The sequence below is a fragment of the Maylandia zebra genome, linkage group LG4 (genome assembly GCF_041146795.1).
Source record: "Maylandia zebra isolate NMK-2024a linkage group LG4, Mzebra_GT3a, whole genome shotgun sequence".
Lineage (NCBI taxonomy): Eukaryota > Metazoa > Chordata > Actinopteri > Cichliformes > Cichlidae > Maylandia > Maylandia zebra.
Genome location: NC_135170.1, coordinates 6,983,697 through 7,002,074, shown reverse-complemented (window position 1 = coordinate 7,002,074; position 18,378 = coordinate 6,983,697). Strand labels below are relative to the sequence as shown.

The window sequence follows — 18,378 nt, the reverse complement described above, 5'->3', positions numbered from 1 at the left end:
ACCTGGCGACTGTACATAATGCGCAGGACCTTGCCGCACTCAGGGAAGTCATAGGATCATCAGGTTATGTATGGTTTGGACTTCAACCTGACACAGAAGCATGGAAATGGTCTCTGGAGAGCCAGGATCACTTTGATGAAGGAGAGGCTGACTTCACGATGTGGAATAATGGGGAACCCAGTTATCGAATAAGCAGCTACATGGCTTGTGTGGCAATGCTTCAAAATGGGAACTGGGATGACCAGTTGTGTGAAAACCTGTTACCATTCTACTGCTACAACAAAAGTAATGAAAACCAAACTATGAGTGTTATTATTATTATTATCAATTATTCCCTTTAAGGCTGTGTTTGAAACTGTAAAAGAAATCGTTGCTGAACTTCTTTGGCCATTTTATATGTTATCAATGATCCAAACAAAAAGTAACCTTAAAAGTCTTTTAGAGCTCATAAATGTGTCTCTTTCCACATCTTCAAAGGAAGGGACTAAAATACAAAGAAAAGATGAAAAGAAGGGAAAATGCACATGGTATTCATTTTCAGAATCACCATAAGCGATTCTATTTGTAACAGAGCCAGATCATTTGAAATTATATTTTAACTCTGCTATAGTCCTGGTTTAAATGACACATAAATAATTGCAGTTTTACACCATGCTGAGAAATTACAACATGGTTTCCATTACTTGTTTGGATATTTGTAATGACTTTGGAGTAAAACACTGTTCAAATGTTTTCAGACACATCAAGTTCCATCTTTGTGGGTGTGAGTAAGTCCTGGAGGGACGCTCAAAGCTACTGCAGGGACCACTACACTGACCTGGCCAGTGTGAGGAACCAATCTGAGAGTCCACAGCTGAAGGCAATTGCAACTTCCACTGCTTGGATCGGTCTTTACAGAAACTCCTGGAAGTGGTCAGATGGGAGCACACTTTCATTTACCAACTGGTTTTCCAATGCACCATCCACGTTAGTGACAGCTTCTTGTGGTGCTTCATCATCTGTGAACTGGGTCAACTCTAATTGTTTAAATACCCGTAACTTTGCCTGTTTCACTGGTGAGTTCTCCTCTCAGTTTTTAAAAGCAATCTAATGTTCACAGAACTCGTTAATCCTTAATTGATACAATTCAGTTCTAATTTGTTTTGCTAATGAAACAGCTGTGTCTATGAGGAAGGTGTTGAAAGTGCAGCTGAAGACAACTAACACTGCTGTGGATATGGAGGGACTAAAAGAGAACATCTTGGAAAAGGTAATTATATCTGAGTGTGAACCAAAACTTCACCATTATAATAAAAAAATGTTACATCTAGTTCTGTTATTTCTATTTCTGTTTATTTCTATTACATTTCTGCCAATATTTACAGCTATGGTTGACTAAAGTGAGGTGTTTGTGTTTCACAGTTCAGTCAGAGATTAAATGAGCACAGCCCGAATGAAGAATTCAAGCTAAGATGGTTGAAGGAGCCTGATGGGAAGACCTTCAACAAGGACGACGAGAAAGAATTAGACAAGAGTTCTGGTCGGGATCAGCAGCAGACCGTATGCAACCAAGTCTGACAGCGAGCCTAGATAAAGGCAATGGTTGAATTTTTTTCATGAGCTACACTTCACTGTTTAACATTTTAATTAAACAGGACTATAATTTCACTTTCTGCTCTAATGGGTACTTGACTGTTTGTTTAAATTTGGCCTCTGGAACAGGTGAAATATCATTCATAGTCGGATAGGTTCTGCTCAGCTGTACACAAATCCTTTTTTTGTATAGCTTGACAGCTGTGTCTTAAGAAACTTCATAGTTTCATAATACATTTGCTTACCTGTGTGTGTGCCTCACATGTATATCCTGTGAGTTTTAATCAATGTCACATCTTTGTTAACATATTGTGTGTAAGCTGGTATATTTTTCTCTGCTGTGCTGAACAATTTAGTTCAATTTTGGCTGTTTGGCGTTGTCTGTTCAGTGTAGCAGGTTTTGCAATTGTTTCAAGGGTGATATCATATATATATATATATATATATATATATATATACACACACACACACACACACACACACACACACACACACACACACACACACATTACTGTGACTTTAGTTATCAGTAGGAACAGTCTAGCCGTCTAGCAGTTGCATGCCTGGTGCATTCATAGTCTGGAGTGCACTCTTTTTGTCTGTCCACTGTTGCCAGTCGGGATGACTGTTGGAATCCTACCACAAACCAAATAAATCCTTCGCTGTCTGTCTGATGAGGAAAGTCCAGTGATGGCGAGCCTCCCTGTGTGAGGCTCGCCATCACTGGACATCACTGGACTTTCCTCATGGAGCTCATAGCAGCCACCTGTGCTGATTTTGGCAGCTCTGCCTAACATTCATCTCACTATTGAGATGTTAGCCGATAACTTCTGAAACACTTTTGAAGAACTTTTACGAAGCTTTGCTTCACTAACTGAAGCAGTTTTTGCTGCTAATCAAGACAGTGTCAGCGTTTTACTTTTTAACTTCCAGTTTCTGGTAACAACATGCCATGCTAACGCACAACTTCCTGATCTTCAAAATAAACATCATCACTTATTGTAACAATAAAATCAGTAAAATAAAATAAATGAAAGAATGATTTTATAATTAGGCAAATCACTTACAAGTCTTACAGTTTAACAGACGTCTAACAGACGTGTGCAGATCAACAATGGATAATATATAGAGTGCAGGAGAGAGTATGAGCGTGCAGCGTTTAAAGCGTGGAAGTACTGACCTTTGAGTTTGATTCCATAAAAAGTGACAAAAACACTAGCGTCCGCTGTACACTGCGTGGGAAGAAAACTTATTTTTACAGCAAACCCCTCCACCCCCCCACACACACACACATTCCCTGACACCTTCTACACTCCTGCTAAATAGATTCAAATAGATTTATGAACAACAGGACTCAGTGCACCTGACTCTTTGATTTTATTTATTTTCTGCTGTGTTTTACTTGAAAGAGTGAATGTAAACACAAAACATTATTTATTTTATATGCTGGAATATGCAGAAAATAGGTTTAAATGTTAAACAAATTTCTTCAAGTCAAAGACTATTGCATATAATTTAATTTTTGCTTGATGTAATGTAATGTGCATAAAGTTAAAAGATTAAAACTAATGAAACAATTTTTAAAGAGAGTCTTTTTATTTGATTACATTTTATATGATGGATTATAAAAAAAATTGAATTGGGCTGAAAGGTCTTTTGATTTATATTCAGGTTGTATGTCTGTGAAGGTTCTCAGTCATCCAGGTCATCGTAGTCAAAGGAGCTTGCAAAGAAAAGCGTCTGGACTTCCAGCTCCTTTGACTATATTCAGGTTGTGTATCATGTTTTTTAAAAGTAACTAACTTATTACATTTCAACATAAGTAATCACAAAAGTAACGGGATTATTTTTTGGATAGGTAATCAGAAATTAGTTACTAATTTTTTTTTCAACTAACTTGACCAACACTGCTTCTGACAGTGTTCTCACGTCTACGCCTTTCCTGCTAAACCTAAGTGTAGTGTACAATCCAGTGGAACCAGCTTCCAGTTTGGATTCTGTAGACAGACATCCTCTCTACTTTTAAGATTAGGCTGAAAACTTTCCTTTTCGACAAAGGAATACTGAATGTATGTGGTAAAGTCAGTAACAATATATCCATTTATACAGTACAGTGTACCTACAGAAGGTTTTTCTTTTTTTTCCCCTGTCCCGTTTGATTCTTTAGCCATCAGAATTACTGTCTGAAGGCCAAGAAAAATGCAATGGATTTACTTTACCAAGTGGATCATCACAGCCTTGATTGACCTTTGTTATTATTATTTATTTATTTTATTTTATTTTCAGTTGATACAGATGGACAGACATGACTGGGGGTTAGGAAAGGGAGAAAGAAAGAAAGAAAGAAAGAGAGGGAGAGAAAGAAAAACAGAGTGTAAGAGGGACAGTGAGAAAAGGCACCTGGATCACCTGTTGAGAGAAGAAAAAAGAAAAAAAGCAGAAAACAAGCAAAAAAGAGAGCAACATAATAATCACAACACCATCACAATAATCTAGCTAAGTGTAAATAACAGTAAATACTAAATATTGAATGGTATTGTGTAGCACGCAAGACCGACGATGTTCCCCTTTTTCCTTTGGTGGAGACAAGCAGACCGCCCCCGGTGCTGCAGTAGCAGGGAGGCTCCGCATCCCAGACCCCACCCAGACAGCCCAAGACCCCATACCTCCCTCCGCCTGCTCATATGTAGTGTTGTTGCATGTTGTTCTTAAGTGCATTTAAAACTCATGAAATGCTTTTTCTTACTAAGCATATAATCAGAGCTGGATCAGGTAACCCTAAATTCCCCCCTAAGGCTTCCCATGATGATAAATTGAACTCAAGATGGTGCAGGGCCTGTATGAGAACACTGATATAAAAGGGTGTATCCCTTTAGAAATAAACTGTGATACTTCTAAAAGCACATATTCACACCTAGCCACACTGTATCAACCCCCAATGTTCCTTTAATGCAACTAGCCCTATAATTATCTACTAGTCACAAACACACTGCAACAGTAAGACTTGTTGATTACACATAGATGATTTAACTACTTTAGGTGCATTTCACTTTTTTCTTTAGCGCTCCAAAAACACACAGAGGCTAATAGTTTTTTTAATAGAGCACCACAAACAAAAGGTATTCCTTTAGAAATAAACTTTTCTTGTGTTACTTCTAAAAACTACAGATTCTTAACTCTGCAACAGTTAGACTCGATGATTACACCGAGGGGGTTACAGTTAGGCCTCCAATAGTCAGCAAAAGAAGTCATGAAACAATAAAAGAGGCTCCTTAATCAAGAGCGTCTCAGCAAACATCCCAACTGTAGGCCATTACAAACAGTTGCATTATCTTATCTTATCATGTCAGAGGTCAACTGAAACTGTGTCCAACCCCCCGGGGGGTAATGACACATCCAAGGGACGAACCGTACCTCTATAGTTTCACCACATTTTCTTACATCCCACACCTTCATCTCTACAGGCAGACAATTACACCTCCTACTGACTAACCGAACCACCATAGGCTTTCCACCTTTCTTCTTTACATCCTACTCTTTTTATCTTATCATGTCAGAGGTCAACTGAAACTAGCCCCACCTATATAAAAACACCCTAACCAGACACCCTGTATTTTTCCTCACTATTTCACATCGACACTAGCGAGCACATCATTTTGTTCACCAGCACGGTCTGCAAAGCTAACAGCGTTCTTTTTTTTTTAACATGGACTTCATATATGGTAACTAAAACAAAATTATTATTGTATTTTTAAATTTATACCGCAGTATATCATAGCATGTTCAATCTGTTTTCTTTTCTAAAACAAAAGCCTGATTTTTAGGAGCTCAGCACAACAGGACAGCATACATTTCACATACACAAGGTTCGTGGTTCTTCTTCTTCTTCTTCTTCTTTTTTTTTTTTTTTTAAAAAACAGTCGCCCGCTCACACAAAACAGTTTATGGCTCGTTGTTTAGAACCAATCATACCTGTTTTCTCATATAGTAACATTTAAAATGTATATTTCTCTTTCTTTCTACAGGATCACAGGCCTATATAGGTCAAATTACACCTCTAAAAAACACAAGGTAAATACAGTGTTACACATGTTTTAGATATAAGTGTGTTTTGTTTAAACCGTGTATTAACTGTGCTTATACCCCCAGCACAGGGTCAATAAGTTGACCACAAAAACCTACAGAAGCGGATGCAATAAGACCAAGCCTTACGTTAGGTATGTATACAAGTCTCTGTATACATGACAACCAATTTAAAGGAAAAAAGGTTTAAATATTTACAAATGTTCTAATACATCAGATCTGAGACAGAGTACCCAGCGTGTCAAGAACGCCATCCAGAATAACACAGAACAAAGTGTGAGTATAGTCATAAATAAATCAAAAGAGCCAAACATATCCTGTTTTTGAAATGATACACTATATATATTATAATGTTTTTAACACACGTATATCTCCACAGCAATCACACAACCCCTTCCCATTATGGACCCCATGAAGACCCCTTGATGCTTTTGGAATATTTATGCGATATCGAACTCCCAGAACAACAACAACCAGAAAAACCACAACCTTTGTGCAACAACGGAGACTCGGAACCATTCTTCATCGCCGGTCCATGCATAACCACGAGTGAGTGTCTGCCTAATGATTTCAGCGATGTTGTCGAGTACAGTCTATCAGATTTCAATATAGTTGATATACCCACCACACCAGATTGTCTCAGAAACAACACTGATTCAGACATAGGTTTTGAACAAGGTTGCATAACAGACTCGCAAATATCACAGGCATATGACGCATACTTAAATACAGCAAACACATCTACTTTTGATCAGACCCATTCTGCATCAAAAAATGATAAACTATATTTGATTGATGCCAAACTCAGCCAACATCAGCAAGCAGTACAGAGGGATGTGCAAGAAATAGCCGCTAAACTCACACGAGAAATAGCAGCTAAAGTCAACCAACATCAATAAGCAGCACCGGGGAACTTGCAAGAAATAGCAGGGGTTCTAACTAGTATCCAGCTGACAATAAACAACACCTCAGGTTTATTAGATCTCATTAATACCAGCTTTCTAAATAGTTGACTTTTAAAATCCACACCATGGATCCACCCCGTAAATTATTCAAACACAATGATGGCTCCACTCGAGCTAAATGGTTTGACTTTGAGGGTTTTAACCATGCGGCTGCACAATTAGTAAGCAAATGTCAAGCTTTGCATGCAAGACTTAGTAGTCTCGCTGCAGCACGCAGGGCAGTGTCTGTCAATAGAATATTGTATTTCTCTAGTCAGTATGAGCTTTTAATGACATTAGTTTACTTGTGATAGAATGCTGCATGATGATCATTTCCTAGCTTAGAACTGATTGTACTTTCCATTGTTCTGGACTGATTGTTCTTTATAAAACGTGTTCTGATATTTGTATCTGAATCTTTCCACAGCGATAGTAAGAAGTCAAACAAGTTTCTGACCTCGCGCACACACACACACACACACAATTACATACGCACATGCTCACGTCAAATGTATTCATTTTTCTTGTGTATAAATAAAGTCAAGTGCAAGAACAGAGCGCGCATTTCACAGGGCCCCCACTCTGATGTGAGCGCTCTGCAAGTTAAAACTGCAGCGTCTGTTTGTGTGTTTTCTCCTCTTAAACTCTCAGCTGAAGAAGTGTCTTTGAAATAAATCTCTTGACAGTGTCTAATGCGCGTCCTTGTCCAACTCATTCCGAAGCCGTTACTGATGATGCTGTTGATCAACCAACCGAAACACATCCGGATTTGCCTGTAGCCATGAATGTTACTGTTGCAGCGACTGTTGTTACTCAAGCCACCGTCAATTGTCTTATTACCGGGGCTTCTGTCATGCTTGAAAGGGTGTGTGCACCTAGCACACATGCTTATCTGGGTGCTGCTGCTGCTACTGCAGATGCTGCTGCTGCTGCTGTTGCTGACGCACCACCACACAACCCCTCAAATAAAGGAAATTCCTCAAGTGTTAACCATTCACAAACAGGTGCTGCAGTAGTCGAGCCCATTGTTCAGTCTGGGTCTGGCAGTCACAGTCATCATAGCATCAGAGAGATACCTAATTTCAACGCCCGAGAATTGTGCGAGCGCCTTGATTTTAGGGACATAAGTCTTGATGATCCAGAACAAGTGGCAGAAAGAGTTAGAAGCTTAGTTGACTTTTAAAATCCACACCATGGATCCACCCCGTAAATTATTCAAACACAATGATGGCTCCACTCGAGCTAAATGGTTTGACTTTGAGGGTTTTAACCATGCGGCTGCACAATTAGTAAGCAAATGTCAAGTTTTGCATGCAAGACTTAGTAGTCTCGCTGCAGCACGCAGGGCAGTGTCTGTCAATAGAATATTGTATTTCTCTAGTCAGTATAAGCTTTTAATGACATAAGTTTACTTGTGATAGAATGCTGCATGATGATCATTTCCTAGCTTAGAACTGATTGTACTTTTTATTGTTCTGGACTGATTGTTCTTTATAAAACGTGTTCTGATATTTGTATCTGAATCTTCCCACAGCGATAGTCAGTGTTGGGGAGTAACGGAATACATGTACCGCCGTTACGTATTTAAAATACAAAATATGAGTAACTGTATTCCGTTACAGTTACCGTTTAAAAAGGTGGTATTTAGAATACAGTTACTTTGTTGAAATAAACGGACTACACTGCAGTACTTTCCTGTTTCATTTTGTCGCGGGTCAGGACTGTTTGGGTTTTGTTTGACAGCTACGTTCTGTTGTTCCAGGCGGCAGCGTTACGGTTGCCATGGTTACAGGGCGACGCTCTCTCTCTCTCTGCGACTGCGTGTTTCCTGGGTGAGAGAGCGCCTTTTCGTTGTTGTTGTTGTGCTAAGCTAACAGGCAGAATGCTACAAGCATAGCTCTAAAGAATGTAGCATCATGGCCAGTGTAGTCCGTGCTGCAGGAGAATGGACTGCCATACACGTTATGTGTCTGTGAGCGCGAGGAGGGAGAAAAAGGGGAGTGGAAAGGTACGAGTTGTCATCGAGGAAAAACGGGACCTGGAAGCATGTAAATATAATAATAACCACTGCAGCCAAGAAGAGTGCCTGACGAGCCCAGTTGTAAGTAAGCTATTAAGACTCGACTGTACACCGTGTTCGAGTTTTCCTCCGAAAACAATAAGTTCCGTTGGAGCAGTCTTTCTACGCCTCTCTCTGTCTCTCGCAATAAAAGTTGACCCACACAACAAAGTAAAGCTATTTTTCGGCTACGAGCCGACAGGGACCCCGCCGTATTAGTCAGAGGTCCCTTTACTACAGTTTGGAGTCGCGGACCTTCAGTAATAGTAATAAATCACACAGCAATAGTACATTCACGTTGTTGTAAAAAGCATGATAATATATTAAGTAATCCAAAGTATTCAGAATACGTTACTGTCATTGAGTAACGTAACGGAATACGTTACAGAATACATTTTGGGGCATGTATTCTGTATTCTGTAATGGAATACATTTTAAAAGTAACCTTCCCAACACTGGCGATAGTAAGAAGTCAAACAAGCAGTTCTGACCTCGCGCACACACACACACACACACAATCACACCATCACATACGCACATGCTCACATCAAATGTATTCATTTTTCTTGTGTATAAATAAAGACAAGTGCAAGAACAGAGCGCGCATTTCACAGGGCCCCCACTCTGATGTGAGCGCTCTGCAAGTTAAAACTAGAGATGGACCGATCCGATATTACGTATCGGTATCGGTATCGGTCCGATACTGACCTAAATTACTGGATCGGATATCGGAGAAAAATAAAAAATGTAATCCGATCCATTAAATATCACGAAAGCACCTCACAAAACTTGCAACACGCTGTAACTCGCCTCAGAACGTTAGCACGTCGGAGCAATATGCATCACGTGATAGAGCGGCTGTGGCATGCGGGACCTGTCGGTGGTCTGGATAGCATTTGGAGCTTCGCTAGCAACCCGGCATTTCATCTCCAACAAAGTTATCCCGAGAGAAGCAAAGCAAGTGTGTAAGTCCATCTCTGAATGTTTGTAAAGCATTCCTGCGTTAAGCTTAACAACTAATATATGGAGCGACTGCCTCTCTCTCTCTCTTGCTGCTACTTCAATCATGAAACTGCTTAACGATCAGCTGATCAGCTTTTCTGTCGCGAGTCCGTGTCTCTAGTTTGCTTTTGGCCCACTTTGCACCAGAAAGAGGAAACCAGCGGCTGAACAACAGCAGCACGTTTAAGCTTGATCAGCTGTTGTTAGAATTTATTTATTATTACTTTCTACTCGAGGATCTTTTTCTACGTAGCTGACGCTGGTAACTGTGCAGGGGCGGATCTAGCAAAGTTTAGCCAGGGGGGCCGATAGGGCATTAACAGGGAAAAGGGGGCACAAAGACATACTTTTCTTTCTTATTCTCATTTAAAATGTCTAGCTTTTAATAAATAATTATCTGACACCCAAAGTTTTAATTTGATGCAAAATAAATAGAAGTCCATTACTGTATATAGTAACTATTAAGTCTAATATATATACCCTAGTAAGCTATAGTACTTTTTCCTTTGGGAAGGTACCATCTGTGCAGTCTGCAATTTTGTTGAAGAAAGATGTTGAATCTATTTAATATTTCTTGAAAAATAATTGATTTCTGTGCATTTTTTTTTCACACTGCATCAAATTAAGGTTGGTTACGTCGATTAAGCATCATGAGGTGGAGCGTGAGGGGTGGTTCCCTATTTTTTATTTATTTATTTTTGTTGTTGCTGGGAGTTGGAACCCTATTAGTTAGGCTGCTTAATATTTATGCTAAGTACTCTTTAAAATACCAGAATAGGGAGGATGGTGTAGGTTTAAGTTTATTAGATTGATCAGTATTGCTGAACTATGAAATATTTTTTTTTGCATACAGGTATAACAGAATAGCTTTAGTGTAGTTGTTGTTTTAAACTTGAGTATGAACTTATACAAAATGCAGCAAGATATAAAAAAAAAACAGTTTTGTTGATTAAAAAACACTATATCGGATTCATATCGGTATCGGCAGATATCCAAATTTATGATATCGGTATCGGTATCGGACATAAAAAAGTGGTATCGTGCCATCTCTAGTTAAAACTGCAGCGTCTGTTTGTGTGTTTTCTCCTCTTAGACTCTCAGCTGAAGAAGTGTCTTTGAAATAAATCTCTTGACAGTGTCTAATGCGCGTCCTTGTCCAACTCATTCTGAAGCCGTTACTGATGATGCTGTTGATCAACCAACCGAAACACATCCGGATTTGCCTGTAGCCATGAATGTTACTGTTGCAGCGACTGTTGTTACTCAAGCCACCGTCAATTGTCTTATTACCGGGGCTTCTGTCATGCCTGAAAGGGTGTGTGCACCTAGCACACATGCTTATCTGGGTGCTGCTGCTGCTACTGCAGATGCTGCTGCTGCTGCTGCTGCTGACGCACCACCACACAACCCCTCAAATAAAGGAAATTCCTCAAGTGTTAACCATTCACAAACAGGTGCTGCAGTAGTCGAGCCCATTGTTCAGTCTGGGTCTGGCAGTCACAGTCATCATAGCATCAGAGAGATACCTAATTTCAACGCCCGAGAATTGTGCGAGCGCCTTGATTTTAGGGACATAAGTCTTGATGATCCAGAACAAGTGCCAGAAAGAGTTAGAAGCTGCTTAGCTAATGTGATAGATAGAGCAGTGGCTGGATCTCAGCAGGGTTGTGTTCTAAATGTGGTCCTGCGTGGGCCCTCGTTGGCTTCTGATGCTCAAGCTGTTTTAAATCCTGATGATCACTATGACCCTGACCTGTTTCTCAACCAAATAGCTCAAGTTATGCAAAGTAATGACGAATCCATCGGTGATGATGCATTAGAGTTTATTGTCACGGTTGCACAAAACAGTAGCGGCGGGGCTCGCTTAAAACTGGCAAACATCCCTTATGACGAGATTCTCTCAAAGAAGGGTAAACATTTGTACACACCAGACAATACGCACAACAATTTGTGCTTCTCCCTTTGCATAGCACATTCATTAAACCCAACAGCCCCCGAGCATGAAAAACATGCTACTGCTAAACAGTTACATGCTCGAGTAGGTCTATGCGACACACAGACAGTATCATTCTCTGATGTCGGCAAATTTGAGAAGCACCTAAACATTAAGATAGTAATCTATTATCATGCAGCAGGACGTAAACGTCTGCAGAGTTTTTTCACACATGATGAGCCAAATCCAAACACTGTAATGCTGTACCTACACAATGAACACTATGTGAATGGTTAACACTTGAGGAATTTCCTTTATTTGAGGGGTTGTGTGGTGGTGCGTCAGCAACAGCAGCAGCATCTGCAGTAGCAGCAGCAGCACCCAGATAAGCATGTGTGCTAGGTGCACACACCCTTTCAGGCATGACAGAAGCCCCGGTAATAAGACAATTGACGGTGGCTTGAGTAACAACAGTCGCTGCAACAGTAACATTCATGGCTACAGGCAAATCCGGATGTGTTTCGGTTGGTTGATCAACAGCATCATCAGTAACGGCTTCGGAATGAGTTGGACAAGGACGCGCATTAGACACTGTCAAGAGATTTATTTCAAAGACACTTCTTCAGCTGAGAGTCTAAGAGGAGAAAACACACAAACAGACGCTGCAGTTTTAACTTGCAGAGCGCTCACATCAGAGTGGGGGCCCTGTGAAATGCGCGCTCTGTTCTTGCACTTGTCTTTATTTATACACAAGAAAAATGAATACATTTGACGTGAGCATGTGCGTATGTAATTGTGTGTGTGTGTGTGTGCGCGAGGTCAGAAACTTGTTTGACTTCTTACTATCGCTGTGGAAAGATTCAGATACAAATATCAGAACACGTTTTATAAAGAACAATCAGTCCAGAACAATGGAAAGTACAATCAGTTCTAAGCTAGGAAATGATCATCATGCAGCATTCTATCACAAGTAAACTAATGTCATTAAAAGCTCATACTGACTAGAGAAATACAATATTCTATTGACAGACACTGCCCTGCGTGCTGCAGCGAGACTACTAAGTCTTGCATGCAAAGCTTGACATTTGCTTACTAATTGTGCAGCCGCATGGTTAAAACCCTCAAAGTCAAACCATTTAGCTCGAGTGGAGCCATCATTGTGTTTGAATAATTTACGGGGTGGATCCATGGTGTGGATTTTAAAAGTCAACTATTTAGAAAGCTGGTATTAATGAGATCTAATAAACCTGAGGTATTGTTTATTGTCAGTGTTAAGAAATCAGTTTTACCCCGGTTCTTTTTGTTCCTCGAGCATCCAGAGATGGCACCGGACTCAGTAGTCATTTTCACAAAACTTTTATTCATCTTTACTCATCTTTAACTCATCTTCTTTTACTCTTCCTCATTTATCTTCATTTAAGCATGCACTTCTAGAAGGGAAGACGATGCCGGTGTCCCTCTCCAAATCTTCACCCCTTTGTTAGTTACAGCCAGCTTTATAGAAGTGACCCTATCATAAAACGCCCCACGGTGTGCTGCAAACTCTGTCTGTGTCTGTGTGCACGAGCACATGAATGCCTACATGTGCGCGTTCCCGCGTGTCTATGTGAGTGCTCGTGTGTGCCTGTGTGCGCATACCTGTGTGTATGTGTGTGCACATGAGTGAGTGTGCGTGTGGATGTGTGTGCGTGACAGTTAAAACACTGTGGGTGTAGGTAACTCCCTAGAGGTCATAAAACCCCTCTCCCTTCCAGACCACAGTTATAAATGTTGAGACCCCCACCCTAAGACATCCTCTGGGGAATTTCCACTCAGTGGGGGAGGGGTCTCCTACAATCTACTCCTAAATTCACGACACAGTGAGGCCTTTATTACTTAAAGGGCAGTATCAATGTCTCTACAATAGTTCTACATTCTATGATAACACATTTCTAAACTCTAAATCAGCTAAATATTCTACATCAGCTGGATACTAGTTAGAACCCCTGCTATTTCTTGCACGTTCCCCGGTGCTGCTTCTTGATGTTGGTTGACTTTAGCTGCTATTTCTTGCAAGTTCACTTGTACTGCTTATTGATGTTGGTTGAGTTTAGCTGCTATTTCTCGTGTGAGTTTAGCGGCTATTTATTGCACATCCCTCTGTACTGCTTGTTGATGTTGGCTGAGTTTGGCATCAATCAAATATAGTATATCATTTTTTGATGCAGAATGGGTCTGATCAAAAGTAGATGTGTTTGCTGTATTTAAGTATGCCTGTGATATTTGCGAGTCTGTTATGCAGCCTTGTTCAAAACCTATGTCTGAATCAGTGTTGTTTCTGAGACAATCTGGTGTGGTGGGTATATCAACTATATTGAAATCTGATAGACTGTACTCGAAAACATCGCTGAAATCATTAGGCAGACACTCACTCGCGGTTAGGCATGGACCGGCGATGAAGAATGGTTCCGAGTCTCCGTTGTTGCACAAAGGTTGTGGTTTTTCTGGTTGTTGTTGTTCTGGGAGTTCGATATCGCATAAATATTCCAAAAGCATCAAGGGGTCTACATGGGGTCCATAATGGGAAGGGGTTGTGTGATTGCTGTGGAGATATACGTGTGTTAAAAACATTATAATATATATAGTGTATCATTTCAAAAACAGGATATGTTTGGCTCTTTTGATTTATTTATGACTATACTCACACTTTGTTCTGTGTTATTCTGGATGGCGTTCTTGACACGCTGGGTACTCTGTCTCAGATCTGAGACAGAGTACCCCCGTGGGGTTGGACACAGTTTCAGTTGACCTTTGACATGATAAGATAAGATAATGCAACTGTTTGTAATGGCCTACAGTTGGGATGTTTGCTGAGACGCTCTTGATTAAGGAGCCTCTTTTATTGTTTCATGACTTCTTTTGCTGACTATTGGAGGCCTAACTGTAACCCCCTCGGTGTAATCATCGAGTCTAACTGTTGCAGAGTTAAAAAGAGTTTAATTAAAACACATAATGGTTTCATTAAATAAAACGCTATTAAACACTTGTGAACTCATATGACCCCTGAACTCCCATGCACGTGCAAGGCCCGTACACGCGTACACACACACACGCACATGGACGCACATGGGGGAAAGGGGAAGTGGGGGGAGAGGGGAAGTGGGGGGTGAGGGGTGGGGGGGGGGGGCAAAAAAAAGTACCATTATATTACTACTGGTGTACAATGGGAGTGAGAAATGGTTTTAAGCTGGATTACACTAGGGATCAGCTCTAAGCCCCTTCTTTTTTGCCGTGGTGATTGACAGGTAGACACAGGAGGTCAAGCAATAGTCTTCATGGACAGGTAGAATGAATGAAAGTCAGTCGAAGCAAGACAGAATGAATTTGAGCAAATGAGAAGGAGACAGGTGCAATAGTGAAACTGCAAGAAGCAGAGGTAGTAACGGAAGTAGGGTTTAAATATATGCGGTCAACCATGCAAAGCTAGATGAGTGTGGAGAGGAGTTTTGGGGTGAAGTGTAACAGAAGGGATAGCAGTAAGAGTCAAAGTGGTGGCTACAAGATGGCACTGAGAACTGCTGTGATAGATGGTTTGGAGAGAGTGGTACAAACATCTGTGTAATATGGTACGGTCTACCTTACAATATAAAGCATATTGAGGCGACTGTTGTTGTGATTTGGCACTTTATAAATAAAATTGAAGTGATTGAAAACAAACAAAAGTAAGGAAGCTGTTTCTGGCTCCCCCAGTCTACATGTTAAATATCCTTGGGCAAGATACTAACCCCAAGTTGCTCCATCAGAGTATGAATGCGAATGAATGTGTGAGAATGTTAGCTAGAGAACACTTAGAAAAAGCATAGAAGAAAGCACTTGTGCAAATGTGGCAGGTTATATAAAGCGCCTCGAGTGCTCCGGGAGAGTAGAAAAGTGTTATAGAAGAATCAATTCATTTACCACTCTGCAAAGAACAGAGATACAATTCTGGGGCCATAAAAGTGGAAGCCTTTTGCCAATTAGTTCCATCAGAAATTCCATTAAAATTATGAACAAAGTTTGTGACAAAAGAGAGCCCAAAGTCCAACACCCACCCCAAAAGAATACTTCATAGGACCTACTTGCCAACCTTGACACCTCAGAATTAGGGAGACATTGGGAGGGGGTCATATATATATATACAAAAAACGTGAATTTTACAGTGTTTATTTATCGGATAAAAAAAGTTAAATGTCGCCGTTATTACTGTCGAACCGAAACAGCGGGGATGTCCAGATTCAGGCTGCATCCCCCTGAGGGCTCGGCCTTCATGGTCTACGTGGGCCAGGTCCTCCAAAAGCCGGGTAGGCCGGAAGTGAGTGACTGTGAAATTGAACGGTCTAGCCCTCAGAATTCCGTCACGAGCTCTCTCGGTGGAGTGAAACTCTGCCATCTGCTCCTTGCTATCTAAAATATGACCGTACACTGCCGTAAATTCTCGATCATCTCACACTTTTGTTTAATCAGTTTTCTGTTTGATGTTTATTCAGCTGTGTGAAAACCAAGGAGGAATCCACCCGAGGGATTAATAAAGTTAAATTTAAGTTAAACTTTAATCTCAGCCAAACCGATTCACTCACAAACAAATAAAACACTGAAAAAAGCCAAACTATAACGTTTTTAGGTTATCTAAGTGACTTATATATCATGTTTAACCTGGGTAATGCAAGACCACGGGGGTTTGAAAACGATGTGCTGGGACTTCGCTGTTCTTGCCAGTTCAGATAGTTGAAGTTTACACAGCTACATTCTCGCCTGAAAATATGTTAAAAGTTTATTTTACGAACCAGAAAGAGTAATACTAAAATAGTAATATAAAAACTATTCGGGAGGGGCACTGAAATTCGGGATTCTCCCGGAAAAATCAGGAGGGTTGGCATGTATGTCTGACTTATTCCCAGCCGTGCGGACTAAGCTCTTGCAATGTTTGTAGAGGAGAACTGGCTGACAGCCTGATTGCTGTCTTATTTTCCAGAGAGTCACTCACTTAGATTTTATTTTTATAGGATAATGCATTCAAAATGTCCAGTGATATAAACTGTGTACTTATAATTTAGATTGGCTGTGTTTAAAAGGGCATAAAAATAGCAAGAAAATAATATTTAATCAGTTTACAAAGATGTAAACTTCTTTAGATGAATGAGCACGTTTCACGTGCTTAAAGCTATTTTTTATGTGGACAAAATTACATGTGAAAAGTTTGCTTGGTACATGCTTTTCACATTCAAACTAATGTATATATAACTACAACTGTATGAACCTTGAAGTGATTCATATGATTCTCATTTTGTGGCCCTTACTGAAAGTGAATCTGACACCTTTAATGTAACGAATAATACAGTCTGTATTTTATATTAAGTCCTAGCACTGTCACCAAGCAGTTTGTTCTAAAGGCCCTTATCTTCTCTATTTTTGTATCCTATAACTGTAAAAACTAAAAGCTGTTGTTTGAGCCACACACATCCTGAGACTCATGTAGAGTACCACTTCAAGTTTTTAAATAACAGCTGTAAAATTAAATAACAGCTCTACTAAAACAGATGAAGCTCTGAGAACTGATATTCTGGCTTAAGTCACATGTAAGTACATACTATCTCAGATTTTACTGTTACAGGTTTTCCTTTTTTTTGTCATTTCGATTATATTCTAAAGATGATGATGTCTTAGGCTCCTTAGGCTTGTTCTTCTTCCTTGTGAAAGTTCCCTCTTGTATATTTTTCTTTCATAAAATGAGGATTGTCAAATTTTTTAGATGTACTGTTTGTTACTGTTTTTATTGCATGCAAATGTTTTTGTAGTATTACAAGAGAGCCACATGAATGTGGAAGAGCATTAACAGTCCATTGTCCATGTAGTCTCTCATGAAAGACGTCAGTGGCGTGTCCAGCGGGGTGGCCTGGGGGGGCACAGGCCACCTCCCCCAACCAGACTGGCCACCCCAGGTGCCACCCCGAAGCTAAAACAATAAAATGTAATGAAATATCAAATGTACGATTATGGTTTCACAGTGAAGCTCAGATGTCCGAGAGTAAGTGAATGCAGCAGCGGCTTCTGCACTATGAGCATCATGTTAGCAAAGGTAGAAGAGCCAAGCACGAAAGACGGCACCACAGAAAACATTTTTTCAGCGAAAGATTAACAAGTTAACATAGCTGGACTAGCCATCGGACATTTGCACAGTGGGCTGATGAATTATTAATTTATTTTTTTTGTAACGGCATGAACAATGAGAGGTGGTGGATTGGCCAGATGCTGGCCGATGTGTAAAAATAACTCAGTTGTTTGGTGGTGGCTATGGGGAGCTTCCACAGAGGTAACAGGTGGATGAGGGAAGGGGAGGCAGGAGGAGCAGAAACCCGAGGCGGCTGCCGGTTCGAGTATCAGGTGAACTGAACTTCAGGTAAGAAGTTATGACCTGCAGTCAATCTGGGTCAGATATAAACCAAGTTTAGGTGGAGTTTATTTTCGTTACGCTGACTTTTTACAGTCAGTTACAATAACTCGTACTGCGTGAGCTAGCATGACGGAGTTTCTATACAGCTGTTCGGTTGCTATGATGTTACTGATAGTCAAAGGAGCTTGCAAAGAAAAGCGTCTGGACTTCTTTAAGTTGCTTGAAGACGTTTCACCTCTCATCCGAGAAGCTTCTTCAGTTCTAAGGTCAAATGGTGGAGAGTCCCAGATATAAACCTAGTGGGAGTGACCCCCCACAGAGGGACGAAAGGACCCCCTGATGATCCTCTAATCGCCTGAGCCAAGGTGTGAAACTG

General features: G+C 40.4%; 1 long non-coding RNA gene across 1 annotated transcript; it reads left to right on the top strand.

The window, feature by feature from the left end:
- The first annotated feature begins 803 nt into the window (after positions 1-803).
- Positions 804-1,647, top strand: LOC143418469 (uncharacterized). The gene is made up of 3 exons (XR_013098462.1): positions 804-1,055; positions 1,158-1,249; positions 1,402-1,647. It is a non-coding gene; the product is annotated as an uncharacterized LOC143418469 (long non-coding RNA).
- The last annotated feature ends 16,731 nt before the right edge of the window (positions 1,648-18,378 follow it).